The 22,709-nt window shown below is 38.9% G+C and overlaps 1 protein-coding gene across 6 annotated transcripts in view; it reads left to right on the plus strand.

The window, feature by feature from the left end:
• Positions 1–22,709, plus strand: part of CDH11 (cadherin 11) — a 354,337-nt gene that overhangs the window by 253,174 nt on the left and 78,454 nt on the right. For 3 of the 6 annotated variants that reach the window (XM_065028464.1, XM_065028466.1, XM_065028467.1), the window contains one exon: positions 20,023–20,174. The gene's annotated coding sequence lies outside the window, so the exon portion shown is untranslated. Of the gene's footprint in view, positions 1–19,229; positions 19,455–20,022; positions 20,175–20,531; positions 20,607–22,709 lie in introns of those variants that run through there. The other 3 variants (XM_065028465.1, XM_065028469.1, XM_065028468.1) reach the window with 3 other exon arrangements.

Raw genomic sequence — 22,709 nt, forward strand, 5'->3', positions numbered from 1 at the left:
TGTGTGTTCTTTTGTTCTTGTTTGGTCAGTTTGGGTTTTTCTACAGAAAAATAGCATTGATGAAGATTCTATTTACTTATGCAAGAAATATTGCCCTTTTCATATTACTTTCTGAAGGCTTTCAAGTCATAAAAATTGAGGCGGAAGAGGCCTGTAAATCACGTCCACCGCTCTGCCATCATCCATCCATCTTGTTATGTCCTCATAAAAGTCAATGAGGTTGGTCAAGCACAACTTCCCCTTGGTGAAGCCATGTTGACTGCCCTTAATGACCCTCTTATCCCTGATGTGCCTTGAGATAGCACCAAGGATAAGTCGTTCCATCAGTTTTGCAGGGATGGAGGTGAGGCTGACTGGTCTATAGTTACCTGGGTCCTCCTTCTTGCCCTTTTTGAAGACTGGAGTGACATTTGCTTTCCTCCAGTCCTCAGGCACCTCTCCCGTTTCCCAAGACTTGGCAAAGATGATGGAGAGTGGTCCAGCAGTGACCTCAGCCAGCTCCCTCAGCACCCATGGGTGCATCCCATCCACACCCATGGATTTATGGATGTCCAGATTGCCTAACTGCTCCCTAACCCAGTCCTCATCAACCAAGGCAAACTCCTCCATTTGAACAACATTCTTTTTTTGGTGTGAATGGCCTTTGGCTGCCTGGTGTGTACTGTAGAACATTCACAGCCTTTGTTGGTGAGGAATATTAATGTTGAAAATATCATCCATAAAACCATAAGGGGACTAGTTCTATAACCTATATTTAAAACAAAACAAAGAGTTAATAGACCTCTTAATAGACCTCTTTTGCTACCCTGTTTCTTCTCCATTAAAAAAAAAAAAAAAAAAAATCAATATGGAGAGCAATATCAACTGCAAATGAAGGAGCCATATGAAGGAAATTCCTTCTGTGGTCCAGGTATTTATTAAGACATGCATGTGTATAGAGCTTAGAGAGCAAGGAATCAAAAAGTGGTTTTAATTTCAGGATTGGATGGAACCATTACATTAGTTAGTTTGACCTTTTATGTGCAATAAATCTTGCCCTTTTACTGTACTGGGCCCCATGATGTGAATGAGGCAACTGGGTTTTAACAAGAAAAGCATCTAGATGGGAAAATATGAAGGCACCATCCTTCCTTAATTAGTGTCGTGTTCAATTATCCGTTACAAATATATGGCCAGTTTAGATCTGTCTGATTTCAGCACATTTTATGTCATGCACATTTAGGATTTCTAAGTTTGCTGTCTGTTAAGTTCACTGTATTTATCAAAGAATTTAGTACTATTCTTCTGTAAGAAATAACGTTTGGTCTCACATGTCCTTCATTTATCACTCAAAGTTCCCCTTTTCAGTGTGACATTACTGAGAGGAAGTAGCAGTTTGGTGCAGCTCTAACTACAAATCAAACCCTTAAATTTTAGTCTTGCTTGCATGTTTCAGTGTCTTTGTGCAAAGGGTTTCGTCAGAATAATGTTTGCTAAGTCATCCCTTTGTGCTGTCTCATCTTCTGGAGTTCACACCGTTTTTGGCACGCATGGTCAGTTTAAATGAATTTCCTAATAAAGTTTCTGTGAGTTAAACTCAAGTCTGTCCTTAAAATGAAGAACCGGGAGAAATATTGTTATTTAATTTCACAGTTTAATTTATGTGCACTGTTTATTTTAAATGTTAATGTTAATATTTTTAATGCTTTACAACATTTTTGCTAGTACTTTGTTAGTAGCCATAATACATATAGTTATTAATTCTGTTAAGGTGATGTTTATACTCTGCAGAACTGAAATGATAAAAGTCCCTGGTAATAAGTAATATACTAGGATATCCAGAATTACAACAAAACTCAAACGTAGGTTTGTGTTTTGGTTTTTGGGGTTTTTGTTGTTGTTGGTGAGTTTGTTTTTTAAGCTTGCACTTCTTCCCTTATTAGCAAGGCTCCATCAGTGCTAGTATTGTTGTACCTTCTTGTCACCTTATCAGTGAGAATTCCAAGGACTTCTAAGTAAATCTTATTTACCTGTTGAAGGATAAAATGGACTGAACAGTTCCTGTCATACAGACAGGTCTAGGGTTATGCACGGATCCAAAATAAATCACTGGCAGGAGGATGAAATTAAGCAGAAGATCTTAGTTCCTGTCACTGAAGCATTTTTTCAAATTTTGGAAAATATAATAAGTACAGTTGCAGTAACAATTGAAAACACTGTGAATAATAGAAAATACATTCTTATCGTACTGGAAACATTAAGAAAGTGATGTCAAAAAGAACCTCTTGACATTAATGCAAAAAGCAACAAGATTATATACCACACTATTGATTTAATACAGTTATTACTGCTGTTCAGTGGTTACTTAAATGGTCAGCTGAAGGTTAAATAAGAATAGTAGTAAAGTAGAAAGAAAGAAGAAAAAGAAACGGAGAAAGATAGAGTGGAATTATCTTATCAATAGCCTGGATCAATTATTTTTTTCCCCGAGAGACTTTAGGAGATGTCCTATCATCGTCCATAATTAGCTTCTGCTACCGCAATAGCTTTTTCTCTCTTCTAGCAGCCAGGGAGTTCTGCATCTACAGTGTAGAATCCAATTTATTTTTATGTTGTATTCTTCATTCAGGGCATAGCAAAATGCTTTTCAAATAGAGGTAGTGATACATTTTTTCATAAAATTTCCATGACTGTTTTCCCCAGTAAATTTTCCCAGGTGGAAGCACTGTTCACTGTAGCAGTGGTACATGACGTGTAACGCATAGGTGGGTTTGGATTGGATTAGTTGATACTGCTATATTGTAGAGAGCAAGTCAATATCAACAGGTCACAGATGGAGTTAGACCAACAGGAGATTTTTAATAAGAATGTCTAAACCAAACATTTCTTCACTGCATGTTTTATTATGTTCTGTTGGCTATTTTATTCCATGTAAAGCCTTTAGCATTGTCAAAATGTGAGGATTTTTTTGGCTCCCTCTAGGGAATCTGTAAATGCTAAGACGTTTATTACTACAAACCCTCAAGATGATATAGAAGGTTTTAATCATGACTTGTGGGGCATGTGCTGTTTATTCTCATACTAATAACTAAGTCATTTTATACAAGAAAATTCAGAGGAGGAAATTGGCCACGGTGCAGCTTTTCTAGTTCCATGGCCTGTGTACAAATCAGGTCTCCCAGCATGGCCTGTACCAAAAGGACTGAGGAAAACCTGGAATTTTGTAACCCTGGATAAGTGCCTAAAGCTGGAAGAAATATTTCAGCTGAAACAGGATGGACATTTCAAGGTGAAGAAAAGTTCTTTCAGAACCCCCAAAACAAGATTTTGTGCAGATCAGGTCATGAAAGGCAAGACAGACCCAGGTGTAATAATAGAAACAAGAAGAGTAATAATTGTGTAAGAACCAAGAACAATAACTTCGAAACACTGACTGAGGAAAAACAATTGAAGGATATCACGTTTATTTCTACAAAACAGCATAGACACGTGATTTAGGATTTACTAATGTAGATAATTAATTCTACTGTTCTTGATCTTTTGGAATGTTTTGCTTTTAAAATTATCTTAATTGACATCTTCTGACATTCAAAGCATCAATGGATTTAAACAAAGCTAATTCTCCTGTCAGAAGACCTTGAAATGTATGGACACTTTAAAGAGCATGGTTGGGTATGGGCACTCCTGCTCCGTAGTGACGGGACAGCAGGTTAGAGCCTGACTAGTTCCCAGAAGGTTCCCCAAGGAACTACTAAGAATGAACTCTAGTGTTTTCTGAGACCACGAAGTGATTTCAGCCGTAATTAAGGCTCTAAGTGTATAGAAAAAGCTCCAAGGCTTCCATATGCTCCATATTTCGTTGACTGGAACCTGTACAGCTAAGAGTATAAATTTTCTGCAAACTTCTGTTGACTAAGTGAACATGATACCCCAAAATCAAGAGGAAAGTGCATTCTGATGTGTTCATTTTAACAGTATATATGAGTTTGTGAAAAAGCAAACATTTTCTTTTTTAAAGTGATAGTTTAAGCAAAACTATGACAAGCATTATAAAGGAATAAGCCCAGGGACTCGTAAAATAATATTTTATATATCTCCAGATGGTTGTGTTAAATGATACAAATAATCATGTTAACCTACTCACTAAGTCATTGCTGACAATGTATGGTGTACTAGGTTCTTATGTTTTGCTTCTATAAAGCAAATGAGTTTTAATGTAATTTACTTATAACAATGGGGGGGGGCGGGGAGGAGGCACACTTTGGTTTTTTTTTTTACCTTTTTATTTTAAGTGTTCTACCTGAAGTGTTATTCTTCCATGCTAACAAGGGGAAGATGGCTAGTTACAGTGCTTTGGTAATTGCATACTTTTAAAATGAACAGCAATTAGCACCTTTTTATTTTAGGATTTTTGAAATATCTCTTTTCTTTCACCTTTGTACATTGCCTTGTAGCTATTATCCTCACTGTTTTACACTGCATTTGGTGTCTTACCTAGGTTTTTTCTGTCTTGTGATTCAAACATCAAGTGTTTATAATTTTTGTAGGTCACTTCAATGTTATATTCATACTGAATTCTTTTAGGCAGTCTGTGCTTTGAACAGAAGCAGCCATATGTAGTTTCCTTCCGTACCTTTCTCTTTATCTTATATTGTTTTATTTGGCTTCCTGGACAGTGTTTGATATGTCTCTAAGTTTTATTGGAGGATCAACACTTTATTTTTTATCACCATGTTGTGAACTGGAGGAGGGACAAGGATCAACATATCAACATATAAATAAACAGAATATTTCGCTTTGCCAGTGGCATAAATGTAAATGAGTTTAGTGGTGACTTGAAGAACAGCAGCATAACAAGGGAAATTTATTTCTGAATCAGAGGAATGATCCAAGTAAGTAGTTGTGGAGACCAAGTGGTAGTTTAAGCAACTTTAACTTCTCTGTGTCCTTTCTGTAAAGACCTGGTAGTCTGTAAGCCAAGAACCAGTGCAGTACTGGTTCTTATGCACTCCTGAGAAGATGGGATCTACAAGCAGTTGTGGAGTTGGCACCTCAGTCAGAGCTGCTTGAGATTTTGGTGGTTTGCTCACCACTGACTTGTGAGCAGTAGAATATGTCCTGTGTGTTCTGCACTAGTCTCGTAGATGGGGACTAGGGTTTGTATGGCTGCAGAGAATGGAGATTTATTCATTCCCTTATCTATCCTGGTATGAGGAAGTGGAAGAATAGATTGGTTCTACAAGGTTTTAGATTTTTTTTATTGTCTTTGGGAATCATGTCTTAGAAAGCATTAGTGAGGTACAATTCTGCAACAAGACATGTTAGTAAGCAAACAGGTCAAGGCCAGATTGTGGCAGACAGATGTATGTCTGTGGCGTGGAGAAGAGACACCGCACTGTCCCAGGAACAAAATCCTGAACTTCCTCAATCTGCAGGATTAGCACTATGGTCATCATTTAGCAGACAGGATTAGCACTATGCTAATCATTCCTCTGAATGATGAGCATGGATGTCCAATTTGTTCTGATGGCTGGTTAGGGTCAGAATGAATAGCAATGTCATCTGCTTTTCACCCTTTGAATGTGGCATATGTGTCCTTTAATTACGCCAAACCACTCCGTGCTAATAGCTGAAAATGCTGGTAATTAGTTTCTGAGCTATCAGAAAAAGCAAAAGTAAAAGGAACTGCTCCCAAAATAATCTATTATTCTATTAAAAGTAACAAGCATGTTAGTTTCCAGTGTACTCTAGTGGAAACCTGTGTATCTGATACGCTGTTTCCACAAAGAATTACTGTTACCTTCAACCAAGGCAAAATGAACCCATCATCCCTTAGAGGAATTTACATTAAAATGAAGCTATTTCACCCCCATATTGTAAGTAATACAGTAATCTACTCTACACTCCCTTGGCTTTTTAAGCCTTTTCTAAAGTGTTGTACAATACAATACACTTCATTTAAATAAACTGGTTTTTGATAAAAACAAGAAGTCTGGTAGAGCTTTTCTATAATTGTATGATGTCAGCAATAATAGGCAGAATATTCTGTACATGAAAACTGGCACAACTCCATTTACTTCAAAACAGTTTTGTGAATTCATTCCAGAATTTAACAACTGTAGGTGTTAAGTTGCCACAAGCCCAGTATGTGAAAAATGCACAGCACAGTTGAAGGTTAGGCTTAGGTTTAACTGGAGAAAAATAATGAGTTTAATCGTCCCCAAGCAGGAACAAATGTTTTCAGATGCAATCAATAAAAGTTACTATTATCCAGGAGAGGTCCAAAATCTTAAATGCATGTTTTCTCTCTACCCCAAAACAGTAAAAAACAAATGCAAAACAATTCAAGGGAGAAACAAAACAGAAAGGAGTAGGTAATTATGATTTATAAATGTATTAACTTGCTGAATATTCTAATGAATGAAAATGGGAATTTGATTTCAATGCTATGCATCTGAAGAATGTTGCCAAAAACAGCACCTATGGAAAGAGAGTGATACCTGTCAGATCAGGGAGGAATTCAATGTATTTGTGAAGTTAAACTGCTTTCAGATTTGGGGGAGATGTGAAAATACAGAGGAAAAGGGTCATTCTTTCCAAAATGTTTTTTTACTTTTTAATTTTATGTATGTGTATATATTTTTACTTTGATGCTCTCTGTACAATATTCTTTGAAAAAGCGTTTACATGAACTGAAAAGAGACAGTTAATATGCACAGTGTCCTGGAGGAGAGATGCTCCTGAGCTGCAGCTGCTGCTCACCTAGGTAGATGCTGAATTGACAGACATAAACTAAATGTGCCTGCACTGTGCTAAGCTGTAATTCAGATGCAATTCTCTATATATCAATGGCACCTTGGGGCTGGGAATTCAGCAATATAGTCCTGATAGTTTCATTCCCTGGAACCAGGTTTGGGTCTAACAGTAACAGAATCTTCACATTGGAATAAGAGAGCTGTTAAAAATCACAAATTAATTCACGCATAAAAGTGCCCTTTCCTAAGGCATTTTGTTTGATGACAATGGTAATACTACTTTGTATTGTGATGATAATACTTTACATTTCTTTGGCATCTTTCATCTCAGGATTTCAAAGCGCTTTCCAATCATAATGAATCATGCCTCATGACACCCTTGTAAAGGAGATGAATGACAATTCTCATTATAACTGCTTTGTTATGGAGACAGATTTTTAGCATTTATGTTTAATGGAGTTATGGTATTTTGTTTGTTGAGAAGGCAGTACATAAGTTTTTAATATATTGGCAAGTCCGTACATTTGTTAGATAACACTTCATTTTAACTTATGTTTCCCTTTTCTTCATGTGGATCATCTTTCTATAGATCAAATCTGGTTTTGTTTTGTTTGGGGGTTTTTTGAGTATGCATTATAAAGATTACGAAGCAATACAATGCTTTTGTTTTCTGTGGAAGAACGATAGTGTATAATTATAAGCAACATTTAATAACCGTGTTTTCCTCTGATTTTTACACATTTCCATGATTTTCTAGTTATATAACAGTTTATAACAATGGATTATCTAATCTTCTCACTCTGCTCTTTAGATAGGTTTTCAAGTACGTGCTTTGGAGGACTTTGATTACAATCCAATATTTTGATGGTCAATGAGGCTTACCTGTTAATTCCATACAGAAAATACATAATGGTGTGGTAACCTCGTTATCTTGAAAATTGCGCTGCTTTTAATAGAACTTCACTTAACCATCTTCATCAATCATCACAATTCCCAATTCCTCTCAGTCAAACCTGCGCACTGGATTTAATATCAATTTACTAATAGTTTGTTGTTAAAAACTTCAGTTTAATATTTTGACTAATAAAAAGTAAAACTGCAAGTAAATCTGTTATGGAAATGAATTCTAAACTGTAGCTGATAAAAAGACATGCAAATTAAGGCTCAAATTAAACAAGGCACTGACTATTTTGTGGTGAGAAGAAATATTCTCTTTGTTAATTGGGTTTTTGATTGGGATTTTAATTGGAGATTTACAGAAGCTGAAGTGCCACATGCTTTGGAAGGTGAGAGATTGAGTGCCATGAGGGCTATTTGATTTAGGACAGAGAGGTGAATGGATGGAGGCCATGGATATAACTCCAAGGTGCACAGACAAGGAATATTGTACTGCAGAAATAGTTTTTATTTCATGGACTACTCAGGAATGTCATGTAGGACATACTTCAATACATGTATTATGTTTCCTAGTGACAACGTCATTTCTAGGAATGGAGTTATATTGCAATTTGGATACTTTCTCTGGTCTTTTATATCAGGCTCTTCAACCTTTATGTCTGATTCCAGGCCATAATTGCTCTTGGCAATAAAAATAAACTGGTTTACTCTGTATGTGCATCTTGGTTCCGTTTGATTTCAGAAAGACTGCTCCATAACTGTATGAAATGTAAACTCTAGAGCATTGTTGCATCTTATCATCCAAATAATAAAAAATCACCTCTGCATTAGAGAAGATGCTTTCTTTAAGGTTTTTTCTCAGCCAGCTCTAAGGGTGGTAGAATTTTGGTGACTTCTTTGAATTAACCCAGTATATAATGTTTCATGTTTAATGTGTAAGGTCTATATGTAGTTTAGAGTATTTAAAATTATTCTTTGGTTGTCTTTAAAATCTGCATGCTTCAGTTTCTGCAGCACATCCCTGAGGATGATGATTTACAGTGCTTGATTTTTTGGTGTTGCAGGTGAAAAATAAATTCATATGTACTTTGTGTGGGTTTTACTCAGTACTTAGGTGTACAGAACCATTATTGTGCTCAGAAAAAATATGTACATTTGCTCAACTTCATGACTAGTCATTTTGTATGTGTGTGCATAAGCAAATTGAAAGGATGCACAATACTCAAAATTGCACAGATGGATTGGGAATGTAGCACTAATCTCATTTCAAAATCTCTTACCTATAGATCAGCACCAGAACATAATTTACTGTTTGTTAATCAGTTCTTTGGGAGTCTCATTTATTCAGGAAAATTCGTCAACTGAGCCTATGACTTTCAGAGTATCAGGAGATGGATATTGTGTCCTCTTATACCAGATGATAAATTAATTTGAATGAAAAGAATAATCATCCTCTGCCTCGAAAACTGCAGATTGGATTGTTGCGTTCATCTCACTGATGCTCTTAGATTATCCTGCAAATAACAGCTGCAAAGATCTAAGAGCACAGACCTCCAGACAAAAGTATTTTTTTTTTCCCTTTACATTCTGTAGGAATACTGTTTAATGAATTAAGGAAAGCAAGACAAGGCATCATCACTGAAATCAATATTCAGACATAGAAATGCTGAATATTAATCTTGTGCTCAGGAAAAAGCAAAATAACTCAGATCAAGATACCGAAATGTCTTCTGAGTTTATTTCAATATGAGTCTATCAGGAATAAGAATTAGGTAGCTGAATGTGGACCTTGATATCAAAATACACATATCTGTGCTTTAAACCTATATTCAAAGTTTTACTGGATGAGTGGCTAGAAAAATAGCATAAACCTATCCAATAACTGAAGTCAAATGAATACGGTAATGTACGTATGCTCTCATAAATGCCCTCAGAGTTCCCTTCCACTTGCTTGCAGCTTGCTTATTCTGTTACACTCTTCTGTGATCAGTTTCTCTGCCAACTTCCAGGTCCTTAAAACAGGTTCTTTTGGCAGCTGCAAATGCTCTTATCAGTAACTGCATTTGAAATTTATCCAACTCTCAGATAGTTGTAAAATCTCGCAAATTGAAAATCCTTGGATCTCCTGGGATATCACTGTTTAAGATCATGTTTAATCTCCTTTTAATATCTTCTCAGCAGTTTGATCCTGATCTTACAGTGATGTAAATTCAAAGTAACTCTCATGAAGTCAATGTGAAGTCTAAGCAAGCCAATGATGTTATTCTGGATTTATGGCATGAGAACAGAATCTGGCATAGCATCCTTATGTTTTAGCTCATTGAAATTGCAAGTGTAAAGGTTTCAGAATGATGTGCTCTTCCTTCTTCATATTTACTAGCCAGAAGGTTTGTTAGCTTTATTTGAGCTTGATCTGAAGATTAGTGACATTAATAATTAATCAATTGTTTTCCAGCTTCTTTACCTCATTTTGGATGTTTTCTTTTTTAATCTTGGTTTTGTTGGAAGTTTGTAGCCATCACTACTATCAATTTTAGTATTGCAGTTGAAAGGCTAAAAGGTCCATGGATCCAGGGTTTTTTTAAATGTGTGAGGGTGTGTAACTCCTGGGGACATAAGGGTGTTATTTATTAATACTGTTCTTAAATTTTATGTTTCTGGTATTCTCGATTCAAAACTTTCAAATACTATGATCTACCACAAGAAATACAATCCAATTAAGACTTCAAAACAATGACCGACTCTATTATCAAACTGAAAAAGAAAATGCCTAGGTCTATAATAACGCTATACTATAATAATGAGCCTGTTTATAGGCTCATTGCAAGGGAGTTGGACTGGATGACTATTGAAGGTCCCTTCTAACCCAAATCATTCTGTGATTCTGTAATATAGTATGAGGTACTTTATGTATGGCACCATAAATATCAAGTTGTAAGAGGAAGGTCCATGACTTTCTTTGCAGAAGTCTAGACGAGACTCCATTGAAATAACTGAATTTTAAAATCTGAGGAATCTAGTACCTGGCTCGTTTTACCATCTTGTAGGTGTGCTCTTGAAATTTTAGACCAATATCTTGTTCCGTTCACGACAGGTCTTGGGGCTGGTGAGGAATACAGAGTAGGCAGTAATGGAAGAGAATAGCCACCTCTTTCTGAAATGCATCAGAAGGCAACCCCTTTCCAAAAAGATGCTTAGAAAACCTAAGAAGAGTCAGAGTAATAAATACATTCCTAAAAGCAGAAAGCAGCTACAGAGAACTTCTTAGAGGTTACTACACAGGAGAGGGTCGCAGGTACTGTTTTCCATGGAAATGAGTTAATCTAGATGCTAAACAGTTTAGTGAGGGCTGCTTGCACATTCCTAGGCTGCAACAGTGGAAAATGGAGAAAGATGAGGCTTTCTCTGAGTAGGTCTTATGGAAATGAAAGCATTTTCCGTGGATTAAGGGCTCTGCAGATCCAGAACATATGTAATTTTCTCCAGTGCTCTTTGGAAAGAGCCATTCAGATGTGTTAAATTCTATGAAATACTTATGTGAAGCATTTCTTTGTGTTGTATAACCTAAACATAGGCTGTTGAGGCCTAGTCCATGTGGAAATACGCATTAGTTTCTTTTTTAAATGTGGCTTTTTTTTCTTCCTTTGTTGATTAAATTAATGGGGATGGCGTATTGGATTTTCAGATGGAGTATGTTTTTCTTCTAGTTGATTTGACAGCATGGCAGCACAGTTTGAGCATGTTTTCCACGATTTGTTAGCACTCACAATATTTCACTCGGGAAAAACCCTGACATTGTTTGATGCTTTAAGCATCTGTGTTAATCTACCTTCTGATTTTGAAAAATGGGAGGCAAACAGTAACACATCTCAGCTATTGAATCAACAGAAGATTTGTGGGTTTTTTCTCAAAAACTAAAAAACATCACCAAATATACAGAACAAATAACGAAAAGCGTCAAATGACCAAGCAACAGAAATGCATTATAAAAAGCTGTATTTTTCACAGAGTAACCAAAAGCATCAAATGACCAAGCAGCAGAAATGTGTAATGAAAAGCTGTATTTCTCACTGGTGCCATAAAATACAGCAGGGATGGAAATACTATTTTTTAAATAGGGAAACATCAAAAACTAAACTGGCATCCAAAATGTAAGTTGCATAAAAATTGTTTACATTAGTTTACATGATTGTTGCTGTGACATCATTCCTATAACAGTGGTAATATTATATATATATAGTGACTGTTTGACAGTATGGGTGCGCAGTGGATCTGCGTGATGAGTTGAGCAGTTGAGGACTGATTGGCCAACACGTGTCTTCTCATGAGCCCTCACTGGCTGGTCAAAGGAAGGAGCTCAATCAGCCCCTGCCTGGGCGTAGATGCTGCAACACCACAGGGCCTGATCTAAAGCTCACAGGAGTCAATGCAAAGCCTTCCCCAACTGAGAGGCTGAGGGAGCTTGGCTTGTTTAGTCTGGAGAAGAGGAGGCTTAGAGGTGAGCTCAGCACTCTCTATAACTACCTGAAGGGAAGTTATAACCAGGTGGGGATTGGTCTCTTCTCCCAGGCAGTCAGCAATAGGACAAGGGGCCATGGGCTTAAACTCTACCAGGGGAAATTTAGGCTGGATATTAGAAAGCAATTTTTTGCAGAGAGAGTGGTCAGGCATTGGAATGGCTGCCCAGGGAGGTGCTGGACTCACCGTCCCTGGAGGTTTTTAAACTGAGACTGGACATGGCACTTAGTGCCATGATCTAGTCAATGGACTGGAGTTGGACCAAGGGTTGGACTTGATCTCTGAGGTCTTTTCCAACCCAGTCGATTCTGTAATTGTCTAGTCATGGGACATACCCTGTTGAAATCTCTCATCTCATGCTCCTTCAGACATAGAACCTTAGTGTTTTTACTGATTTCTAATAGATGCTTAAGGGACACCATTATTTTTTTTCTTTTTATAGAAGCTTGTTACATTAACTATCTAGACATTAATTAAATATATATCTGAGCTTTCTGAAGTAAAGCCTATCTTTTTCAGGCATACCTCTCTTCTCCTCTCTGAGTGTGATTTATAGCCCTTGACTTACTTGTACATGGAACTAAAAATGCAATGCAATATTCTTTTTTTTGTTGTTGTTATTGAGAAATACAGAAAAAATATCACTAAACTCTGTAATTATCTGGACTCAAACAAAACAATACTTTATTATACACAGGATTTTAAAAATCTTTTGGTTAGTGATCAATGAAATTTTAAACCACGTGGCAGATCTATAGTAAAGTAGCACCATTTCATTTTTCAGCAAGTTTAATAACTGAGATTGTTTTTGTGTTTTGTGATTGATTATTGTGTGATTCATCTAATGTTTTTAGTTATGACTCATCTGACAAACTCTAGAGTCTGTTATATTTTTATCTTCTGATAAAAGCAACATTTGTGGAATTCAAATAGTCAAGCAAACCTATATTTCTTTTTACAACATTTTTACTCCAGCTCATTAGAGAAAAGTCACTTAGTGATTTTTCAGTAGCAGATAGATGTTAATGCAGTGACAACATAGCACTTTGTTTAGTGTTATGTACAGCTTAAAGTAGAATTTATGGCTAAAGGTTTATAATTTTGTTATTTTTTTGCTAGTTAACATACAATAGCTCAATTGATAATTGTTTACTGAACTCTTGCAATCACGATAGTGATTGATCTCCTGGATCCGTGCAACATGTTTATTCATATACTGATGGAAAAATGCCTTTGATTGTAGCCTTGTATGGATAGATAAGTGGCTACCAACTCATAGTACCTGGAATAGCATGGGGACATACACAAAAATCACAAATAGCAATCTGAAATACTTGAGGTGCATGCTGGGCAAGATTGACTGTCTCAAGCTGTGGGCATTAAATGAAGAAAGATCTTTGTGCTAGATAAGCATGACTGCCTGGTGTTCATCAGTACAGAAGGGTTAGCAGCTGAGATTACAGGGACATCATTCTCCTTTAAATCTTCTTGGGCACAATTTGGGTTAGTTGCAAACTGATGTCAGATATATCCAATATACATGTAAAGAGTATTCGTGGTGGAGCAGAAATACATTCTAACAAATGTGTATTCTTTAACCAAAGCACAGGAAAATAGGGGGAAAAAAAAGCAAAATAGTGAAGACTTAACGTATTTTTTTTCTTAGGTTTTAGAAGAAGCATAATGATTTATCATACAACACATCCTGCACAAAATAAGTGACACGCAGAAATGGAATTAAAAGACATAATTATTATAATATTTAGCTATGCTATATCTTACTATTAAATGATGTATGTACAAGCTGTGCATGCTTTCTTTAAGGTGCAGTGATTTTTTTTTCAATCTTGTTTTCTAATAAAATAAATTATGTAAGCTATACGTTAGATATATTAGAGAAATACATTTGGAGGCCTCATCCTGCTTGACCCTCTACGTAAACAGCACCATACACAAAGATGTGTGTGCGTGTGCATATATATATATATAAAACTGCATTTCTTTCTTTTAATGTACAGTGTCAGAAATAAATGAGTCTCAAGTTCCTAACTAAATAATACCTTGTCTAAATGAGAAATTTAATTTTCTGATCTGTATTTCTAAAAACCCATTAGCAAAGGACACTGATACATTAAAAAGTTTATAAGGTCTGTCTGACTCACCATTTAGGCCCTTTTTCCCCCCGAATTCTTTTATGCTGTAATTTTTGGATATTAGGCTGGAACTATAAATAGAGTCTATAGTTGTGAATCTACATTGGTCAGCAGACCCTTTGCATCCAGCATTTTTCAATTAATATCCTTATGAATACTATTATGTAATAATGTACTTCAGTATTGTAAAAACCACCCAGCCAGGGCTCGATCCTTGATTGGGTCAAATTTGTAACCCAAGGCAACCAAAAGGCTGTCTCAGTGCTTGGGTGTGACTGGAGATGAGGATCCTTATCTTCATCATGAAAACGAGTTAAAATATGAAATGCCATCAAGGCCAGACTCCATGGGCAGGTTAATGAGAAGAGCTTTCCTTCACTCTGGTATAGGAATGAGACCTTTTTTTTGAAGCAGACAGGGAAAGGAGAAAACCAAGCCCCAAACATAGGTTCCTCCTTGATACACCAGGTACATCAGTCCTGTGTTTGAAAATACCAGCCCAGACACCACTTGGAATACACAATTCAGACTGATGATTTATTACTGTAGCTAGTGTGCTTAGAAGAAGCTCCATGTGCACATCTGGAATTTTAACACACACCACCCTCCCAAACCCTGTGTAGTACTGTGTATAATATTGTAGTGTTTGGGTTTTACTGTAACCCTCTTTCCACTTCAAAATTTCCTTTTCTCTCTATGTTTCAATGCCTCAAGTATAACCCCACTGGTATAGCCAAAAAAAGACTTTTTCATTGCTAACTTCATGGAGATATTTCCTGTATCATTTGATTTGTGCTGAATTTTTTTAACCTTAGTGTTTTTGCCCTCGTTTTAATCTTTCTCAAGTATACATATGTTGTTATATTCTTGTATTTCTACAAGGAAGTCATTTGTTATTGGAAAAAACAGCTTTAGATACAAGCTGCTTTGAGTTATCCGTTCTTCACTGAGTAAAAGCCTAATTTCTTTGCCACAAGATGCGTGCTTTTTTAACACATTTACCTTAAAAATACAAAAATATATACAAAAGAAATACAAAAAATCTAAGTTAGCAGTTATAGTATTCTTACACAATTGTCTTCTCACTGCGCTGGTACTGTTGCTTTAATTAGTTTTCGTTTTTTTGGAGTCATTAAGAACAATTTTTTTATCTCCTTCAATCCTGCTCAGCCTTCGCATTTTCACATAGGAATGAAATTTTGCTTGGTTCCTTAGCAAAATGACACTAAAACTGAAGGGCATTTTGGACAAAAGCTTCATTCAGACCGCATGGAATATCCTTTATCATAAATGTCCTCTTTCGGAGTCTCCCTTGCTTCTTCCCCAACTTGCAGCTCCTGTGGATAGCAATATACTGTTTGTGTGCCTTTTAAATCTCTAATATTTTCCAGGTGAGAAGAAAAGTGAAGGAAATTGCAGGTCTGTTAGAGGTAGCTGAGAAGGAAGAGAGTCTGTTGGAAGCCATGTGGGAAAAGGGCCTGTATAAGGCCTGGAGAAAACAGGGTCAAAAGACGGAAAGAAGTTTCTTTTGTATTTATTGCATAGATGTGACCAAGCTATTGAGTAAGTGGGGCATTGATAAATTCTTTTGAATTGCAAAAGGCTTTTTGGAGTTTAGTGTCTGAAGTTCACTTTTCAAATATTATCATGCACCCTAATACAGATGGTCAGCATAAACTTATAATATACCTACTTGTGCTTTTTTCATGAATTCAGCTGCAATGTTTCCAAGAACAATGATTCAATTAGCAGTAGTGCATGTACTCCTTCGGATGCTTAGAAAACGAATCAGCTAGCTTATTTTCAAATGATAAATGGGTTAACTTACCAAGCACTGAGGAGAATTTTAACAAACTTCAGATTCTGTAAGCCCATAGTAGATAAAGCAACCTTTTTTTAGATTTCACAGATTTGTTATCACAGATGTTCTTAACCTAAATATATGGATATGCAAAACCAAATACTGGTTAAAATATGTATAAACTTCCTTTATTTATGTCTGACAGTGATTTTGTTGAGACACCATGTTTGAGACAGCTGTAAATGTTAACTCCAGACCTTACTGTACGCTCTTGCTGCTCCGCTGTGACTTCCATGGCAGCAGGATAACTAAGACCTGCATTTTTGGTTTGTGTATAACATTTTGTGAAGAGAGGTGGCAACTGTAGTTAGAAAGATTTCCCACTAGTTAACCTGGTGCTGTCCACATTGAATTTACATTGGCTTCAACATGCCATTCACAAAGTAAAGTTACTATCTAGCCTGAACCTTCATAGATGAAGAGTAGCCGACTGATAGAAATAGTCAGTAAAGGCAGAAATTTGCAGTATCGTATCCTCTTTTCCTTGGCTTTGTGTATGGTAGGAGTGGCAAGGTCTGACTTGGGCAGCCTGTGAGAATCTCCCATTTACGTGCTGTGAATGCACACGTGAGAGCCGGTTGGAATTCAGTGGAGTAGTTCTGCACATGTTTCCCCTGCACACTTCTCCTTCAGGAGACCCACTGTCATTTCTTGTGCAGCTAATCTGTGTATTAGTTCTCCTGAAATGATGGCAGGGTAGTTTGGAACTGCCCGAATGCAAACTGTAATGGCTAAGGGGAATATACTGAATGTCATAATTTATCAGCATCACATACTGGTTTTGGTTTGACCACTTCTTGTTTTCTGTATCTAACATTAAAAGTTGGATTTGTCTGACTTGTATATGGTTGTAGGTAGGTTCCTGGTCTGAGAAGTTTTTAGAACTCTTTGGTGTACAGAGAGGCACCTCCAGCTAGTGGCCTGTCCCAGTTAAAGGGACTTCTTTTTGTTGACACTAAATGAACTCTTGCTATAGATAGCCTGTTAGATACTCAATTTTAAAATGGCTTAAGCTAGGTGAAATTAATTCCACAGTGGTTATTATTGTAATCAGACTTGGGACTTAGCCAGAGGTGCAAACATATAGATTTCAGCAGGAGTTCTGCTTTAATTTTGTTTGCAGATAAGGACTGTCTATAGATCCTATAGGAAGATGAAGAAATGAGAAAAAAAAAAAATAGCAGAATCTGATTAGTTTATACAGGGATTTCAATGCAAAAGGAAGGGAGGAAACAAGCCACTCACCAGATCAGATGTTACTACACTCATTTGTTAACATGCCTCTTTGAATGGAATTAATGAAACCTTTCATTATAGATCAATAAGCTCTTTGACTAAAGAATATTATGGGTACCTATTGTATGTGCTTAATTAGATTGAAATTGCTTTCACATTTCCTTTATATTTAAAAAAAATAAAAATCTGATCTCAGCAGTTTAAAAACAGGGAATTACAAAAGTCATCCCTCCACCGGGCTGCTAAAGCGAGCGAGAGAAGGGAAACATCCTCAGGCAACTGCCCAGCTCTGGGCTTCAGCTTAGTGGCAATTTTGGCAGAGTTGCACTAAGTAGTACTCACTATAGCGTATCCATAAAGAAAACAAATGGTAATTCTCATCCTATCATCAGAGGAGACTGATGGTATCCATTAAAGGCAATAGGTTTGGACCGTGACTAGATGGAACTATTTTGAGACGTATTTCCCTTCCTCTCATATTTTCTGTCCAAAACCAATTTCTTGACAAAACTATTCCAAATTAATGTGCATTACCCTCCTTACTCAGCTATGTCTCCTGAAAAGCATTCCTGGGTGAGCCCTTACATGTTTTATTTCTTGATGTCAATTTATTACTCCTTGCATTTTCTATCAAAAAACTGCTCCTAAAACTAGTTTTCTTAGTGCCACAGCCTTTCTCATATCAAAATTAAGCCTTTAGTATTTCAATACTAATTAATTAGCTATCTTTTTACCTCATGCTTTCAGCTCAGCCTGGGCTGTTTCTGGGTTTGTTCACTGTTTTCCACCGTTTGTCCCAAGCTCTAAGTTTGCACGCCAGGGCTGCTAGCCTTGTTAGTCGCCTGCTCAACCAGTGGGTCCCAATGTGTTCCTGGGTGCTGCACCAGCACTCCAGGCTGCCTCGCCGTGTGTTCACCTCAGAGCCCTCCCACCTCTACCCTTCCACCTCGTGGTACACACGTGCCTTGCCCTGGTGCATTTGTGAATAGAATTGTGAACTCTGAAACAAATTTCAGTCTTAATTCTCCAAGGCCTCCAGCTCTGCAGCCAGGAGGCTCCCGCTCTTTTCCTGGGGCTGACATCAGGCAGGACTTGCTACTCTGCTGTGCGAAGTTCAGTGTTCCTCAGCCTCCTTAGGATGCATTGTTTATCAGCTTTCCTCTTTCCGAATTCTTTCTTTGTACAGCGGTAGCTTTTGTGCCAGGGTTTTTTTTTTTTTTTCTTTGCCTGGAGTTATTGGCAGAGCTAATTAACCACGGAATATAAAAGCCTTGTTCTTCAGGGCCAAGTGGTGTGGTCACAGAGCAGTGTGAGTGCTGCCTTGTGGCGTGGGGCATGAATGGTTGGATGGGTTGCCTGAGGATGGGCAGATTATCTTCACAAAGAGGTACCTAGTTATTTCCAACAGCGAATGCAATCTTTATTCTTGAGGGGCTGCGCATTGCATCCTTCCTTGCTCTGCTCTGCGCCGCTCTGCAGCTACACAGATGGCACCATCTATGCTGACAGCCACCTCAGAGCCCACAGGTCTTAGCCACCATGAGGAAAGCTGACGGGTGAGAGGGGACTTCAGGCTCACATGAGCCTGTGTGGGCATGACAGCAGGGAACTGCATGCTACCTCTGGATTTGGATGAGTACATTGACTGAGGGCACTTCTCCCTGGGCTCATAGAGCTCGGTCCCACCTGGGAATCATGCGTGAGCTTTTCACTTTAGGTAATGAAAACAGACAGCAAGAGTGGCAACCCCTGGTTCAGGTGTGTTTGAGAAGGAAAGGGTCACCCCCTCTACCTCCAGTGGGGGGGCAGCCTGCCTGGGCAAGGAGTCCTGGGCTCAGCCTCTGGCTGTGAGCAGACCAAGATTTTCCACATTGAGAAATGCTTGGGGAACTTCTTCTTTTCTTTTCTTTTCTTTTCTTTCTCTCTCCTTTTTTTTTTTTTTTTTTTCTTTCCCCCGGATAAATGTCTGATCATGACAGGAAACACGACTGGATTCAGTATAAAATGTTCCTGCTGTTTGTCCAGCTCAGACGATTTCTCTGTCTGTGCTACAAGGTAGGAGTAGCCTTCCAAACAGCGGCAGTGGCCACGGCTTGCCGTGCCCGGGGCTCTGGCGTGGGTTTCAGCCCACCCGCGGCGCCGCTGCTGCTGTGGGGTGGTCCTGGGCTGCCTGCAGAGGGGTGGCGACAGGGAAGGGACAGGGCATCCCTCGCCACAGCAGGAGGGGTGTCCCTGCTCCCCTCGCAGTCGTGCGTGTGGATGCCTGTGTGGCTGAGGGGGTGCAGAACTGACCCGTGGGGTTGGGGATACCGTACCCTACACATCCGCGGGACTGGCTGTGCAGAGGGAGAGAGTGCCCTGGGCTCCTCACCCCCCTCAGTTTGCCTTTGCAACCCCAACTTCTCCCCCGCAGGCATCAGAGGGCACTCAGGACGCGGGGTCTGCAGGAGGGCAGGCTCTGGGGTCTCCTTTCCTCTTCGGGTGGGGGGAAGGGAGAAGAAAACAGAGAAGAAGCAACAGCCTCCAGCTTTTCCCTTCGTCTAATCTTGCTTCACTCCCCCTTGCTCCCTCTCCCTCCCTCTCCCCTTTCCCCTCCCTCCCTCTTTCTAATTCCTGCCACTAGCTCGGAGCCTCATTCAGCAGCCGCTGCCAGTGGAGTGTAATAGGCTGAAGATGCTGCCGTGTCTGCTCACTGTCTAGTTGTGAATGGGACTTGCCTCCTCTCCCTCCTCCGGAGGTGGCCAAGGGAAGCAGCCAGCCGCGCTGGATCCGCAGGTAAGCGACGGCCGCAGCCGGGTGCCCCGGGGAGCCCCGCAAAGCCGCGGGGAGCAGCGGGCACGCCGGCGCCGGAGTTGTGTCGGGTAGACCAGGCGGCGGGCGCGCTGCTGCTGGGCGAGGAGGCGACTTGGCCAAGGGGAAAGGGAAGGAGCGGGTGTCGGGGAACGGTCGTCTCCCGTAGCGCAGAGCAAGAGGACGGAGCGGGAGGATGCGTGCCTGTGCTCCAGAAACTTGACAGCAGCAGCGGGGCTGGGGCAGGGACAGGGACAGGCAGGTGTGCCGCGGGGCGGGCGCCGTGAGCCGCTGCTGGCGAGCGGGGCCGAGCGCGGTGCGCGGATCTGCCGCAGCTGCCCGCGGAGGCGGCCGGCGGGCTCCGCGGAGGAGCGAGATGGTCTCTCCAAAGGGAGAAAGGAGACACCGTGGCAAACGGTATATATATTTATTTTTTTCTTCGGTTCTTGCCTGGGGGTGGGAGGACGACGAGCATTTGTCCGTTTTAAAATGTTCCTTCGGATAAGCAGATATTGAAAAACCCCGAACTGAAAAATCTTTTACTTGCACTGTAGCTCCTAGGCATGAAATGGATATGCAGAAATTATGAGTGCAGAAAATGAAGGATAATCTATCTAGAATTTGAAAAAAAACCAAACCCACAACTCTGATTTATATATATTTTGTAATTTATTTTGCTTGCTGGCTTTCAAGTGCATTACTGTTCACAAGGGACCAAAATGGTATCTGTCTCTAATATGGGCTAGTCCAAAAAGCATTAGACTCTTGGGTGATAAAAGCATAAGCACATCCCCAAGAAAGGTAAAATAGATCAGGCTGTGAGTCCCCATAAATACCATTAACTTTTAGAATAAAAGTGCTTCCTGTGCAGTCCTCTGGGATCACATATAGCAGTCTGACATCACGATACAAATGCCTTTACCTTCTACAGAAGCCCCCTTTTATTGTCTATTCTTTTAAATATTCATTTGGTGAGGAGAGAACCAGTATATGCCCGGAGATCTTCTTTGTACCATTGCTACAAAGGACAGTGTGGCTGTGTAACACAGTATTTACCTACCAAGATATCTGTGACAAAGGAACCTCTTTAGCAAATGAGGTCATTAATTCAGAAATTGGCCCTTTATAAGGAGAATGCTCATTTCTTTTTCACATCCCAATGACTAGTAACTCCCTGTGAAAGACTTTCTTCCTGTTGATTTGTGATGGTGATACAATAAGAATTTCCCAGACTCTGCATCTCTTTACTAAGAAATTAAGTATTTTTAGTTATTTAATAGAGAAACTGTTGAATGAGAAAAGCACTAACAAACGCAGAAGCAGGGAAGCATGCACACGGACATTGCTGAATGTCCATCTCTCTTCCCCCTCCCTTGCTCTTATGCGTGCTTCAGTTTCCAAAGTCTGTGTGATTCTGCAGGTAAATACTTTGTTCTGTTTTTCTACCCTGGCTAATGGATACCAATAAATGAATTTGCTTTCAGTGTAGAAGTTCTGCAATAATTAATCTGACATCTGCCTGAGTCAGGTCTGTCCACTGAGATTTGGAATACAGATCAATGACTGCACTCAGTCCTTCAGATGATTTTATATGGGGAGATACATAAAAGTATATGGAAGTGGAATTGCAGATGTTTGCTTATGAACAGCATTTCTGTAGCAGAGCGGTGCAGTTCATGTTGCTGGGAGTTGCACACTGAGAGCAAAAGGTCTGGTTTGAGCTTTGTACCTTAACACGCAAAACATTCTTCTAGCATATTTCTTAGTCTACTAAACTCTAGAAAACAGAAGTTTTTGACGGTGCTTCTGAAACAGTTCTCCTTCCTCTTGCAAGAGAGCAAAAACAAAGTTACAGAACTAAGAACAAGATCTTCAATAAAAGAGTTGGAAATTCTTCAGGAAAATTGCCTAAAAGACATCTTTCTTCAGCAGGCTCTTGTTCTTAGGCCCTAGAGTAGGATTTTTATTTCCTCCCCTCCCCGCCCACCCTCACCACCCCAGCCTTGCACTAGAATGTAGAGAATGAGCATGGACAGATGATGCTACATCAGCTTTAATTTTGCTAAAATTTTAAGTGTTGTCTGTCCAAAAAAATCACCAAGACCTAGATTGCTTCATTACCAGAAATACCGCTACAACGGGCTATGTCAAGAGATAAGTCATTGTGATTTATCATCAGCAATTTCAGAAGGAAATATGTATGGAAATGGTTGATTGAGAGACAGAACAGCTAAATTATTTTCTCTTTTGCATAACAATATGGGGAACCTACAAAGATTAGAATGATTTCTGTGATTTATCTGATAAAGTGCTTTAGAATATATAATGTGATTTCAGCTTCAATTAATATGCTATTCTGATAACATTTGACATATTTAATTTAATTTAGTGTAAGAAACATATGTGAAGCTCAGAGCTCCAGTAGACTGAGACTAACATTTTTGTTTTCTGCAAAGGCTGTAACTAAACAAAGCGCAACTTGAGAAACAAATGTTTTATTGCTGAGATTTCCACAATAGA

Source organism: Columba livia, chromosome 13, assembly GCF_036013475.1.
Source record: "Columba livia isolate bColLiv1 breed racing homer chromosome 13, bColLiv1.pat.W.v2, whole genome shotgun sequence".
Lineage (NCBI taxonomy): Eukaryota > Metazoa > Chordata > Aves > Columbiformes > Columbidae > Columba > Columba livia.